The sequence below is a fragment of the Somniosus microcephalus genome, chromosome 14 (assembly GCF_052327205.1).
Source record: "Somniosus microcephalus isolate GS21.2 chromosome 14, FLI_Smic_1.0, whole genome shotgun sequence".
Taxonomy (NCBI): domain Eukaryota; kingdom Metazoa; phylum Chordata; class Chondrichthyes; order Squaliformes; family Somniosidae; genus Somniosus; species Somniosus microcephalus.
In genome coordinates, this window is record NC_141000.1 from 64,699,774 (window position 1) to 64,713,079 (window position 13,306).

Here is a 13,306-nt window from a genome sequence, read left to right on the forward strand (position 1 = left end):
ACGACCTAGAACAGGTGCTCACTAGACTACGTGAACATGGGCTACGAGCCAATCGCCCCAAGTGCGAGTTTTTTAAGAAACAGATATCGTATTGTGGCCACGTGATTGATGAAGAGGGGTTACATAAGTCCCCTGACAAAATTGAAGTGGTAGTTAAGGCCCCAGCGCCTGAAAATGTGTCGCAACTCAGGTCATTCCTCGGATTGGTGAATTACTACCATAAGTTTTTACCGAATTTGTCCACAATTCTGCACCCACTGAACGCACTACTACGAACGGGAGTAGCATGGAAATGGAGCAATGAATGTAAGCGGGCCTTTCAGAAGAGTAAGGACTTAATCACTTCAAGAGAAGTATTGGCTCACTACAACCCATCACTACCGATAAGACTGGCGTGTGATGCGTCTCCCTATGGCATTGGGGCGGTACTGTCACATAAATTCCTTGATGAGTTAGAGAGGCCGATAGCTTTTGCGTCACGCTCGTTAACTTCAGCCGAGCGTAACTATGCCCAGATTGACAGAGAGGCCCTCAGCCTAGTGTGGGGGGTGAAGAAGTTCAATCACTACCTGCACGGTCAAAAATTTACTCTACTAACTGATCATCAGCCTCTTGTCTCCATTTTCAACTCTCAGAAGGGTGTACCGATAATGACAGCACAACGGCTACAGAGGTGGTCCCTTTTCCTAGGGGCACACCAATATGACATCGAGTACAAAGGAACTAAACAGCATGGGAATGCTGATGGATTGTCGCGCCTACCGTTGCCGACGGTGGAAGAAGAACTTGCAGTGGATCCAGTGAAGATATTCCACTCGACCATAGTCGAATGTCTCCCTGTGACGAATGCAAACATAGAAAAGGAAACACGAAATGACCCGACACTATCCTGGGTCTATGATTTAACGGTGAAGGGATGGCCAGCACATGGCGAACCACTGCTGCCAGCATTCTCGCCGAGAAGAGAACAGCTGTCAGTGTGTAGAGGAACCTTGATGTGTGGATCCAGAGTAGTAATTCCACCCAAATTGAAGGATAGAGTGCTCAATGAGCTTCATGAGGGTCATCTGGAAGGGGTAAAAATGAAGAACTTAGCCAGAGCGTTTGTGTGGTGGCTGGGAATCGATAGAGAAATCGAAGAGATGACCAAGAGCTGTACAGGATGCCAGAAGGTCCAAAACGCCCCACCACAAGCCCCTCTACATCCTTGGGAGTGGCCCTCATCTCCATGGCAAAGGGTGCATGTTGATTTTGCTGGTCCCTTCATGGACTCGATGTTTTTAATTGCGGTGGATGCACATTCAAAGTGGCCAGAGGTAATAAAAATGTCCTCAACCACCACAGAAAAAACTATCACAGTCTTACGAACCATATTCGCCAGGAATGGGCTGCCTGAACAGATTTGCTCTGACAATGGACCACAGTTTGTGTCTGAAGAGTTCCGGAGGTTCTTAAAGAACAATGGTGTTAAGCATTACACATCCGCCCCATATCATCCAGCCACTAATGGATTGGCCGAGAGGTTTGTTCAAACATTCAAGAAGGCTATCAAGGCAATGTGTAATGAAGATATACCCCTACAACACAAGGTGGACAACTTCTTGTTTGCCTACCGGAATGCGACACATGCGGTTACCAACCAAACTCCTGCCATGATGTTCTTCAATCGAAGATTACGATGTCGCTTGGATTTGGTTAAGCCGAACATCAGAAGAGATGTGGAGAACAGGCAGTTTCAGAATATGAATGAAAAGCCGACCAGGAGTTTTAAGATCGGTCAACCAGTTTTGGCCCGGGACTACCGCACAGAGAAATGGCAGCCAGGAACGATCTGTACACGGCAAGGACCTCTCATGTATACCGTGGACGTTGGAGAGAGCATTGTAAGATGCCATGCTGACCAGGTTCTAGAGTCACTGGAAAACGTCAACTCCACACCACGATCTGATACACCTGGCGATGAAACCGAAGTACCAATTGCATCTACCGCAGAATCGGTGATATTGGAAGCAGACGAACCAAACAACGACATTGATCCCGACTCAACCTTACCAGAAGAACCTGATACCCCAAAGAGGCGTTATCCAGACAGAATCAGGAAGCCTCCTCAAAGACTGAACTTATAATTGCTTAACCTCAACTGTGGTGTATGTAACTTGTTCCACCTTAAGAGAACTTAAACCTGTTCCACCTTAAGAGATGTACTACTTTCTCTGGCTGCTGTATACGGTAATACCGGTGGTGACCACACCGGTATATAAGTGCTGTGTAGTAATTTGCTGGGTAGTACAGCCCTAACCTCCGAATAGTAAAGGCCTATTGAAAAGTTATTCTTGTAGTCTGTGTCAGTAATTGACCTTAAATATAACTGGAACACACAGACTTAACATCAACCAATGTATCTAGCAACCGTAATTGTAATTGTAATTAGTTATCATTTAGTTGTTAAATGAATGTTATGTACTGTTTATCTAAAATTGGAGGAATTGTTGTGTATGTACCTTTAAGGGAATAACTGGTCTCAGGCTGCAGTACCGGCAGTGACCACCCCTGTATAAAAGGCACTAGCAGCCTTCTGTAGTTTCAGTTCCAGGTTGTCTCCATTCAGTAAAGACTTGTTATAATCAACTCCTGCCGTCCGTGTCTCAATTATACACGGACATAATAGATCCCATCCCCAAGGATTTGGGACAGGGTCATGGCAGATGAGGCCTCAGATGCTTTTATATTTGATAATGCAGTTTGTCTCCTCATTACATTTGTAGTGCTCCAGCTCACAAACATTTGTGCCTCAATAACTGGATTCACATCTGGCTGAGGTGTGGTTTAGCTGGATCAGACTGCACTATCGATTACTGGCGCACCACAAACTGAGTTGTTCATCAACAAGAAATGACCCATGTGTTTTACATGGAATTGCAATAATATAGACATGCAATGCTAACTGAAATACACTCCCTCCTGTTGAATGAAATCAATATATAACATCCAGCTGTATCCAGTTGTAAGTCATAATACGTACCGGTGCTTGGTACATTATTCACATTCTCATAAAATGGCATATCATTGCGTGACTTTTGATCAAGTTCTGTAGAGAAAAAAAAGCCAATATACCGACAGTGAGAGTCCATTGGTGAAAGAACAGATCATGTACAATGAGTGAAGCACCCTAAAAATAATATGCTCACCATGAGAAATTCCAAACAACATTATGGTACCAGAATGCCACTTCTTACAGCAGGCAGCAATGGGCATCATCAGTGAAATGTGCCATCAGTCTGGTACTCTCAACAATTCCCAAATAATTTGGAGTATCTACAGGCATCTGCCTCATGCCACTTCAATCTAATCCAGAACTGCTTGAAGCTGATGGAAATCTGTTTGATTGGGCAGTCAATCCTGTGGAATCTACCTCATTTCCGTTATGGGTTGAATTTCAGAGCGCTAAGGGCAACAGATGAACAGTTGCATATATGCAAACTTGCACAATCACAGCCATTTATAAATTACTAGCTAGAGGTGCCCGGCGTTGCCAGGGCAATTTTGGGCTGCGCGGTCTCCCTGCCCCTGTCTGTCCCCTCGCTCTGTCCCTCCCTCTCCCCCTCTCTCCTCCCTCCCTCCCCCTCTCTCTGTCCCTCCCTCCCCTCTCGCTGCCTAGCGCCTGAGGCCCGGTGCCACTGTGATACCGGCCGTGCGGGGCCTAGCGCTTCAGGCCCGGCCGGGCTCTCAGGCCGAGATGGACCCCAGCTGAGCTCCCCCGTGGGTGGCATGGTTGACGGCTGGCCGTTGCCGCTCCCCCGCCCGCTGTGTGTAAACTCACCTGCCGCTCCCGGAGCTGCAATGTGGGGGTTTGTTTGGCTGGTGCTGTCTGTGGGGATGAAAAAAATGGCGGCGAAGTTTCAGGAGACTGGAGGATTAGGTCCCGCCTGTGATGCACCGATTGGTCAACCATCAGGTCACTGAACTGTAGGATTGGTCAACCAGCACGTCACTCAACGCTAATGAGAGGTAGGATTGGTCAACCGCTAATGAGCGGAGTTTTGAGGATTTTTGAACATTTTTTGTATACTGTCCGAACAATTTTTGTCTGACCAAAAAGTACATATGCCTATGAGACTCCCCTAATGATAAGCTTTCTTTTGATATAACATATGTGTAGGTACGCTCTACAACTTTTGATTGTATAGCCGGACAGACGGACATACAAACAGACAGACAAACAGACAGACAGACAAACAGACAAACTCTTTTATATATATAGATGAATCATAACTTCATTTCTGGTCATAGACCTTCCCAAATGGCTAAAGAAGCCTTCGTATTTAATTGTGATAAAGCAGATTGCAGAAATTCCACTGCTGCACTGTATTAGTCAACCAATTATGTATCCATTGTAAAATATTTCTACTTTATTTTCAGTACCAGCCTTTCCAGAGTAACTGTATCAAAGGCCTTACTGAAATCCAAGTACACGACATCCACTGCCTTGACCCTCATGCTCCTTTGGCATACCCTCAAAGAAAACCCTTCATAGGTAAGATGCTTGAAGAAGTTGTAAGAGATGCTTTCTATGATCACTTGAATAATGAGACACCCAACACAGATCTGGAAAAGGAGGCCGTGTCTATCTTCAATATAAAACAAAGCACTCCATCTTGTCTTTGTACAAGACCCTGGTTAGACCGCATTTGGAATACTGCATCCATTTTGGTCCTCTCACATGGTGGGCAATATAGAAGCTTTGGGAAAAATTCAAAGGAGGCTCACAAGGATCATCCCAAGCTTAAAAGACAGTAGTTATCCAGAAAGGTTGGGTCTATGACCTTTAGAACTGCTTAGACTTTGGAATGGTATAGTAAATTGTTACAGGGCTTAATTGTGTTACATAGAAACATAGAAACATAGAAGATAGGAGCAGGAGTAGGCCATTTGGCCCCTCGAGCCTGCTCCGCCATTCGATGAGATCATGGCTGATCATCCAAACTCAGTACCCCGTACCTGCCTTCTCCCCATATCCCTTGATACCTTTAGCTCTAAGAAATATATCCAACTCCTTCTTGAATATATTTAAAGACTTGGCCTCAACCGCCTTCTGTGGTAGAGAATTCCACAGGTTCACCACTTTCTGGGTGAAGAAATCCCTCCTCATCTCTGTCCTAAATGGCTTACCCCTTATCCTTAGACTATGACCCCTGGTTCTGGACTCTCCGACCATCGGGAACATTCTACCTGCATCTAGTTTGTCCAGACCTGTCAGAATTTTATACGTTTCGATGAGATCCCCTCTCATTCTTCTAAACTCCAGCGAGTATAAGCCCAATCGACCCAATCTCTCCTCATATGTCATTCCTGCCATCCCAGGGATCAGCCTTGTGAATCTTCGCTGAACTCCTTCCATGGCAAGAACATCCTTCCTCAGATAAAGCGACCAAAACTGCACACAGTACTCAAGGTGTGGTCTCACCAAGACCCTGTACAACTGCAGCAGGACATCCTTACTCCTGTACTCAAACCCTTTCGCTATGAAGGTCAACATACCATTTGCCTTCTTCACTGCCTGCTGCACCTGCATGCTTACCTTCAGCGACTGGTGCACAAGGACACCCAGGTCTCGTTGCACTTCCCCTTCTCCCAATCTATTGCCATTCAGATAATAGTCTGCCTTTCTGTTTTTGACACCAAAGTGGATAACCTCGCATTTATCCACGTTATATTGCATCTGCCACGCTTCTGCCCAATCACCCAACCTGTCCAAATCATCCTGGAGTTTCTTGGTATCCTCCTCGCAGCACACACGCCCACCCAGCTTTGTGTCATCTGCAAACTTGGAGATATTACATCTAGTTCCCTTATCTAGATCATTAATGTATATTGTGAATAGCTGGGGTCCAAGGACCGATCCCTGCGGTACCCCACTAGTCACTGCCTGCCATTCGGAAAAAGACCCGTTAATTCGTACTCTCTGCTTTCTGTCCGCCAACCAGTTCTCTATCCAAGTCAATACCTTGCCCTCAATCCCATGTGCCTTAACTTTACACGCTAATCTCTTATGCGGGACCTTATCGAAAGCCTTTTGAAAGTCCAAATACACCACATCTACTGGTTCTCCCTTATCTATTTTCTCAGTTACATCCTCAAAAAATTCCAGTAGATTAGTCAAGCATGATTTACCTTTTGTAAATCCATGTTGACTTTGTCCGATCCTGTCACTGTTTTCCAAGTGCTCAGCTATTACATCCTTTATAATGGACTCTAGCATTTTCCCCACTACCGATGTCAGGCTTACCAGTCCATAATTCCCCGCTTTCTCTCTACCACCCTTTTTGAATAGTGGGGTAACATTAGCTACCCTCCAATCCATGGGTACAGTTCCAGATTCCAGCGAATTTTGGAAGATGATCAGCAATGCATCTACTATTTCTAGGGCCACCTCCTTAAGTACCCTAGGATGTAGATTATCAGGCTCTGGGGATTTATCGGCCTTCAATCCCGTCAATTTCCCTAACACCATTTCTCTACAAATACTGATTTCTTTCAGTTCCTCCCTCTCATCAGACCCTATGTTCTCCAACATCTCTGGGAGGTTATTTGTGTCCTCCTTTGTGGAGACAGAACCAAAATATGCATTTAATTGGCCTTCCATTTCTTTGTTCCCCATTATAACTTGCCCTGCTTCTGACTGCAAGGGACCTACACTTGATTTCACTAATCTTTTTCTCTTCACATATCTATAAAAGCTCTTACAGTCAGTTTTTATGTTCCCTGAAAGCTTACTTTCATATTCTATTTTCCCCTTCTTAATTAATCCCTTTGTCCTCCTTTGTTGAATCCTGAACTGCTCCCAATCCTCAGGGTTACTGCTTTTTCTGGCCAATTTATATGCCCTCTCCTTGGATCTTATGCTATCCCTAATTTCCCTTGTTAGCCACGGTTGAGTCACCCTTTTTGTTTTATTCTTATCCCAAACTGGGATGAACAACTTCTGTAGTTCATCCATGTAGTCTTTGAATGTTTGCCATTGCCTATCCACCGTCAACCCTTTGAGTGACATTCCCCAATCAATCCTACCCAATTCGCGCCTCATACCATCGTAGTTTCCTTTATTTAAATTCAGGACCCTAGTCTCCAAGTCAACTACTTCACTCTCCATCCTAATGAAAAATTCTATCATATTATGATCGCTCTGACCCAAGGGATCTCGTACAACAAGATAGCCCTTGAGAGGCTATTTCAACTAGATAGGCTCGGGAAGACCAGAGGTCAAACGTATAAACTACATAAAGGTAAGACTAGGTTAAATGTTCTTCTTTTCCAAGGGGATAGTAAGCCTATGGAACAAGTCATTGGCTCATGTGGTGAGTGCAGATTCTCTGCGTGCCCTCAGGAGAGCGCTGGGCCAGTTCCAAATCACATCTTATGAAAGGTTGATAATATACCAGGTGGTATATACATGTGGTCTCCTGGATTAGTTTAAATTGCCTATGGGGGTTGGAGACTAATTTCTCAGATTTTTTTCCCTGATTGCCCCTGGGTTTTTTTCCTTTTTTTTTGCCTCTCCCAGGACATGACTGATGATGGGCAGGTGGGTGTTTTTGTGCTGGTGGGTAGGGGTATTGTGAAGCTCCAGGCATTGTGATTGTGTGGCACAGGCTTGATGGACCAGCTGGTCTATTTTTTGCTTGTTGATTTCATATGTTTGTAACTATTTGTATTACTAAATATCGTCAAACCCATCCAATCCCAATTGAATGTAATTTTTCCTGGTCTTTGCACCTATTAATATAAATGATTCTGTGAGCCTGCACTCCCAATGAAGAAGCTCCAGTGTAGCTATACTTCTCTGAACTATGAATCCTGCGAGTAGAGTTCCCCGCTGGGCGCACAAGATCATGGAATCCCCCTTAAGTGTCAGCCGTGGCTCAGATGGTAGCACTCTTGCCTCATGAGTCAGAAGGTTCAAACCCCACTCGAGACCTGAGCACAAATTCCAGGCTGACACTTTGGGGGCGATTTTGCCAGCCCTGGGGAGGCGGGTAAGGAGGCGGGACTGCCGGGGAAATGGCAGAATCTGGGAGCGGGTACCTATCCTGCTCCCAACCCGCCTCCGTGCCATCTTCCCAGGAGGCAGGTACCCGACCCGTGCTGGGAGCCGTCTCCCTGAGGCAGGAAGGGGATTAGTGCCACATAACTGCCTGTTAACAGGCAGTTTTTTTGAGAATCCCTATTTTCAGCCCTGAAGTGTGGGCTTCCCGATGGCTCTGAACCACACCAGGGTCAGCGAGGCGAGCCGTCGGTCTGCGGGGTTTGGATGGGTCGAGATGTCCGGTGTGCAGGTGAGTGATGGGTACAAATGTGGAGAGATAAGTGTGTGAGGTGAGTGTAAAGTGTTTTAATAAGTCTTACTTACTTTTACTTCTTCCTGCAGGCTTTCTCCCTTCAGGTCTCGGGAGTCCCTCATCTCACCGGCACAGAAAGAAGAATGGCCGCTGAACTGTCAAAAGCTGCAGCCTTCTGCCTTCTGCTCAGGAGAGATCTCTAACTGAGCCTGAGTGGAAGGGCTCAACTTAGAGGACATATTGTCAGTGTTTGACAGCTTCACAGAGCCATCAAATGCTGACATTTCAAATGTCAAACACTCTTGACAGGTGAAACATCACTCGCTGACGTCACCTGTAACTGGCTTTCCCTTAATTGGCCAGCTAAGCCCGCTGGGCGGGCTTAACAAGGTCAATCAAGGGAAAATAGTGTGGGTTGGCCACAAGTCGATGGAGATGGGACTAAAACCCGACAAGTGGGAGTCCCGCCTCGAAAAGCTCCCCATTGAGAAAATCCAGCCCCTTAAGTGCAGTACTGAGGGAGTGCTGTACTTGGAGGTGTCGTCTTTTGGATGAGACGTTAAACCAAGGCCCCATCTTCCCTCTCAGGTAGACATAAAAGATCCCATGGCACTATTTCGAAGAAGAGCAGGGGAAATATCCCTGGTGTCCTGGCCAATATTTATCCCTCAATCAACATCACTAAAACAGATTATCTGGTCATTATCACATTGCTGTTTGTGGGAGCTTGCAGTGTGCAAATTGTCTGCCATGTTTCCTACATTACAACAGTGACTACACTTCAAAAAGTGTCTGTAAAGCACTTTGGGACATCCTGAGGTTGTGAAAGGCGATATAAGAATGCAAGTCTTTCTTTCTTTTAACATTTACATTAATCACAATTTGACCTCATAATGAGTTTGTAAATTCAATTTGTATGAAATAAATTCCCTTTATATTTAACGTGAATTTTCTACCCACCACAAAAGAAAAGAATAAATTTAATCAACAAAATTTGAAAATCCTCATTGTATATCTTCTTCTTCAACATCTGTTCTGAACATGTAAAATTATTTTTTCATCTTTATGTCTGTCCCTCAAAATACAATGTTGTTTACAAGAGTAGGCCAGTAATTCTCCATTTTCCAAATGCAAGTTGGGATGTAGCAGATATAAGGAGAAACAAATCAATTATGATCAGTTGACTGCTTGCACTTTTGTTTTCAAACTGCAAAGTAATTTTGACAGCGGGAATCTCTCTCGACAGGCAGCGGAAAGCCGAGTGTGAAAAACCAAACATGCTTTTTCAAAATGAAAGAGGAAACAATCAAATCATCAGCAGGTTTGTTTCTCCTATTAGTATGTCGCACAGAGCTTGACTCATGGTTTAAACGAGAGAAAAGATAATGGTCTGTATTTAATTGTAAATTATAAACAAGACTGTATTACCAGGCTGCAGATATTGCATCAAAACATACCAGTATTTCCTTCCATGGAAAGTATTATCAGTAGCTCCTCTCATTGCTCAGTACAGAAATGTTCTACCCAGTGTGGAATTGAGCCAAAAGATCAGGAAGGTCTTAGACTTGTTCCTGGTTTTTGCTGAGTTAGGAGTGTGATTGAATACTCACCACTTGCCTGGATGAGTGCAGCTCCAACAACACTCAAGAAGCTCGACACCATCCAAGACAAAGCAGCCCGCTTGATTGGCGCCCCATCCACCACATTAAACATTCAGGGGGAAAAATTTGGTTGATTTGCGCCTCTCGTTAGCGCCTAAGAGGGCGCTAAAGGGGTACAAAGCAACTAGCGCCTGGGCGAAGTAGTGCCCCAAAGGGAGCGCGACCCAATTTTTCCCCCTCAGTCCATCCATCACCGGCGTATCGTGGCTGCAGTGTGTATCATCTACAAGATCCACTGCAGCAACTCACCAAGGCTTCTTCGACAGCACCTCCCAAATCCGCGACCTCTACCACCTAGAAGGACAAGAGCAGCAGGAGCATGGGAGCACCACCGCCTGCAAGTTCCCCTCCAAGTCACACACTATCGTGACTTGGAAATATATCGCCATTCCTTCATTGTCGCTGGGTCAAAATCCTGGAACTCCCTCCCTAACAGCATTATGGGAGTACCTTCACCACACGGACTGCAGCTGTTCAAGAAGACAGCTCACCACCACCTTCTCAAGGGCAATTATGGATGGGCAATAAATGCTGGCCTTGCCAACGACGCCCATATCCCAGGAACAAATAAAAATAGTTGATCTCAGCCATGATGGCTTTAGGAGGGCTCCATTTGGCCTCAATGCACCAGGGCTTGGAAGGAAAAGAAATCAGTTAGGGTTTCCCCTCCTGATTGGGATCCAGTGCCTCCTGGAAAGGGTTTTTGTGTGGACATCGCGTGAGGACAGGATCAGCCTCTGCTGTGATGCAACTACAGTTGAACAGCCTGCCAACATTCACTGTCTAGACTCACACGTAAAGAATGACTATTTGAGAGAGGTAGCAGAGAGTACCAAAGGAGAGAATACACCAGCAGACTTAGCATCTTCAAGAGAGGACAGGACAACATTGGAGTGAGTGGGGTGGGGGAGGAAAGAGCAATCAGCCCACTTGCATGAACTTTTTTGTCACCTTAATGTTTTATTCAAGAAGCTCGATCTGCAGCTGCTAGGTAACAACTACAATGCCAACGAGCTGCTTGGAAGCACATTCCATGATGCAAGGTGCTTAATATATATTTACTAGCTGGAGTGCCCGGCGGTGCCGAGGAAATGAAGAAACCTGTGCAATGTTTATAAAACTGTTTATGAAACTGTTGGGATTGTCTGTGTGGGAAAGAGAGAGAGAGAGGGAAAGAGAGAGGGGGAAGGAGAGAGAGAGAAAGGGGGAAGGAGAGAGAGAGAGGGGGAAGGAGAGAGAGGGGGTAAGGAGAGAGAGAGAGAGAGAGAGTGGAAGGAGAGAGAGAGAGACTGGGGGAGAAGAGAGAGACTGGGGGGGAGAGAGAGAGAGAGACTGGGGGGAGAGAGAGAGAGAGACTGGGGGGGAGAGAGAAAGAGAGACTGGGGGGAGAGATAGAGAGACTGGGGGGAGAGATAGAGAGACTGGGGGGGAGAGAGAGAGAGAGACTGGGGGGAGAGAGAGAGACTGGGGGGGAGAGAGAGAGAGAGACGGGGGAGAGAGAGAGAGAGACTGGGGGGAGAGAGAGAGACAGCCGGGGGGGGGAGAGAGAGAGAGAGAGACTGGGGGGGAGAGAGAGAGAGAGAGAGACTGGGGGGGAGAGAGAGAGAGAGAGAGACTGGGGGGAGAGAGAGAGAGAGTGAGACTGGGGGGAAGAGAGAGATGGAGCGAGAGAGAGAGAGAGAGAGACTGGGGGGAAGACAGAGAGAGAGAGACTGGGGGGGAAGAGAGAGAGAGAGAGACTGGGGGAGAAGAGAGAGACGGGGGGAGAGAGAGAGAGAGAGACTGGGGGAGAAGAGAGAGACGGGGGAGAGAGAGACTGGGGGGAGAGAGAGACTGGGGGGGAGAGAGAGACTGGGGGGGAGAGAGAGAGAGAGAGACTAGGGGGAGAGAGAGAGAGACTGGTGGATTTAGTTCGGGATTAGCCTGGAGGAAGAAGGCGAGCTCTCCCTCCCTCTCCCACCCCTTCACTCTTTCCCTCCCTCACCCTCTCTCTCTCCCTCCCCCTCTCTCTCCCTGCCCCTCTCTCTCCCTGCCCCTCTCTCTCCCTGCCCCTCCTTCCCTCTCTCTCCCTCTCTCTCTCCCCCTCTCTCCCTCCCTCTCCCGCTCCCTCCCCGCTCTCTCTCCCTCCCCTCTCCCTCTCTCTCCCTCTCCCCCTCTCCTCTCCCTCCCTCTTTCCCCCTCTCTCCTCTCCCTCCCCCTCTCTCCTCTCCCTCCCCCTCTCTCCTCTCTCCCTCCCTCCCCCTGCCTCTCCCTCCTTTCCTCTCTCTCCCTCCCTCCCCTCTCCCTCCCTAGCGCCTCAGGCCCAGCCCGACTCACCTGAGCTGAGCTCCCGCGGATGAGCTCCCACTGCGGGCCGCCGCCCCGGAGACACCGTGGGCAGCATAGCGCCTGAGGCCCGGCCAGAGTCACCTGAGCTAAGTTCGCGCTGCGGCCCGCCGCCCCGGAGACACCGTGGGCGGCGTAGCGCCTGAGGCCCAGCCCAAGTCACCCGAGCTGAGCTCCCGCTCCCTCCGACCCGAAGAGCTCGGCAGTGACACCCTGCAGAGCGGAGAGGCCCGGGTGACAGGAGAGAGGGGAGAAAGCGGAGAGAAGGAGGAGGCCAGCCTTTACCAAGATGGCGGCGATGGCGGGCCGCTGGTTTGGAATCGGGCCCAGTGGGACGGGCGGTGCCTAGCTCGGGCATGGCTGGCGAGGAGAGGCCAAGGCTTCGAGGCCTGAGGCCTGCAGGCAGCTCATCCACCGTGGATGCAAACAACCCACGAGCGGAGAGGCCAGGGTGACAGGAGAGAGGGGAGAAAGCGGAGAGAAGGAGGAGGGTGAGGGTTGGACTGGGGCCCATGGTCGGACAGAGGCAGAGTTGCTCCATCACAAACAACAATGTCCGCCGCTTGCTTTTCAGTTTGAAGGATTAGGCCCCGCCCACAAACACCATGAAATGCCCCCCGTGCCGCAGCGCGCTCCCCCCGTAGGATTGATCAACCTTCATGTCACTCAATGCTAATGAGCGGATTTCCCCCGTATGATTGGCCAACCGCTAATGAGCGGAATTTTGAACGTTTTTTGTCTACTGTCCGAACAAGTTTTGTCTGACCAAAAAGTAAATATGCCTAGGACACCCTCCTAATCATAACCTTTCTTTTGATATAACATATGTGTAGGTACGCTCTATAACTTTTGAGTGATGACTAGACAGACAGACAGACAGACACCACTATCATTTTATATATATATAAAATAAAGATAGACTAGCTGGAGTGCCCGGCTGTGCCGAGGGTTTTTTGAGGGCATGTTGTTATGAAAAAAGTAGAA

At 47.7% G+C, this 13,306-nt stretch overlaps 1 long non-coding RNA gene across 1 annotated transcript in view; it reads right to left on the minus strand.

Annotated features, from left to right (window-relative positions):
- Window positions 1-13,306, minus strand: part of LOC147107515 (uncharacterized) — a 60,639-nt gene that overhangs the window by 19,709 nt on the left and 27,624 nt on the right. The window contains exon 3 of the long non-coding RNA XR_015080824.1: window positions 3,023-3,088. This is a non-coding gene — a long non-coding RNA (uncharacterized LOC147107515). The remainder of the gene's footprint in view (window positions 1-3,022; window positions 3,089-13,306) is intronic.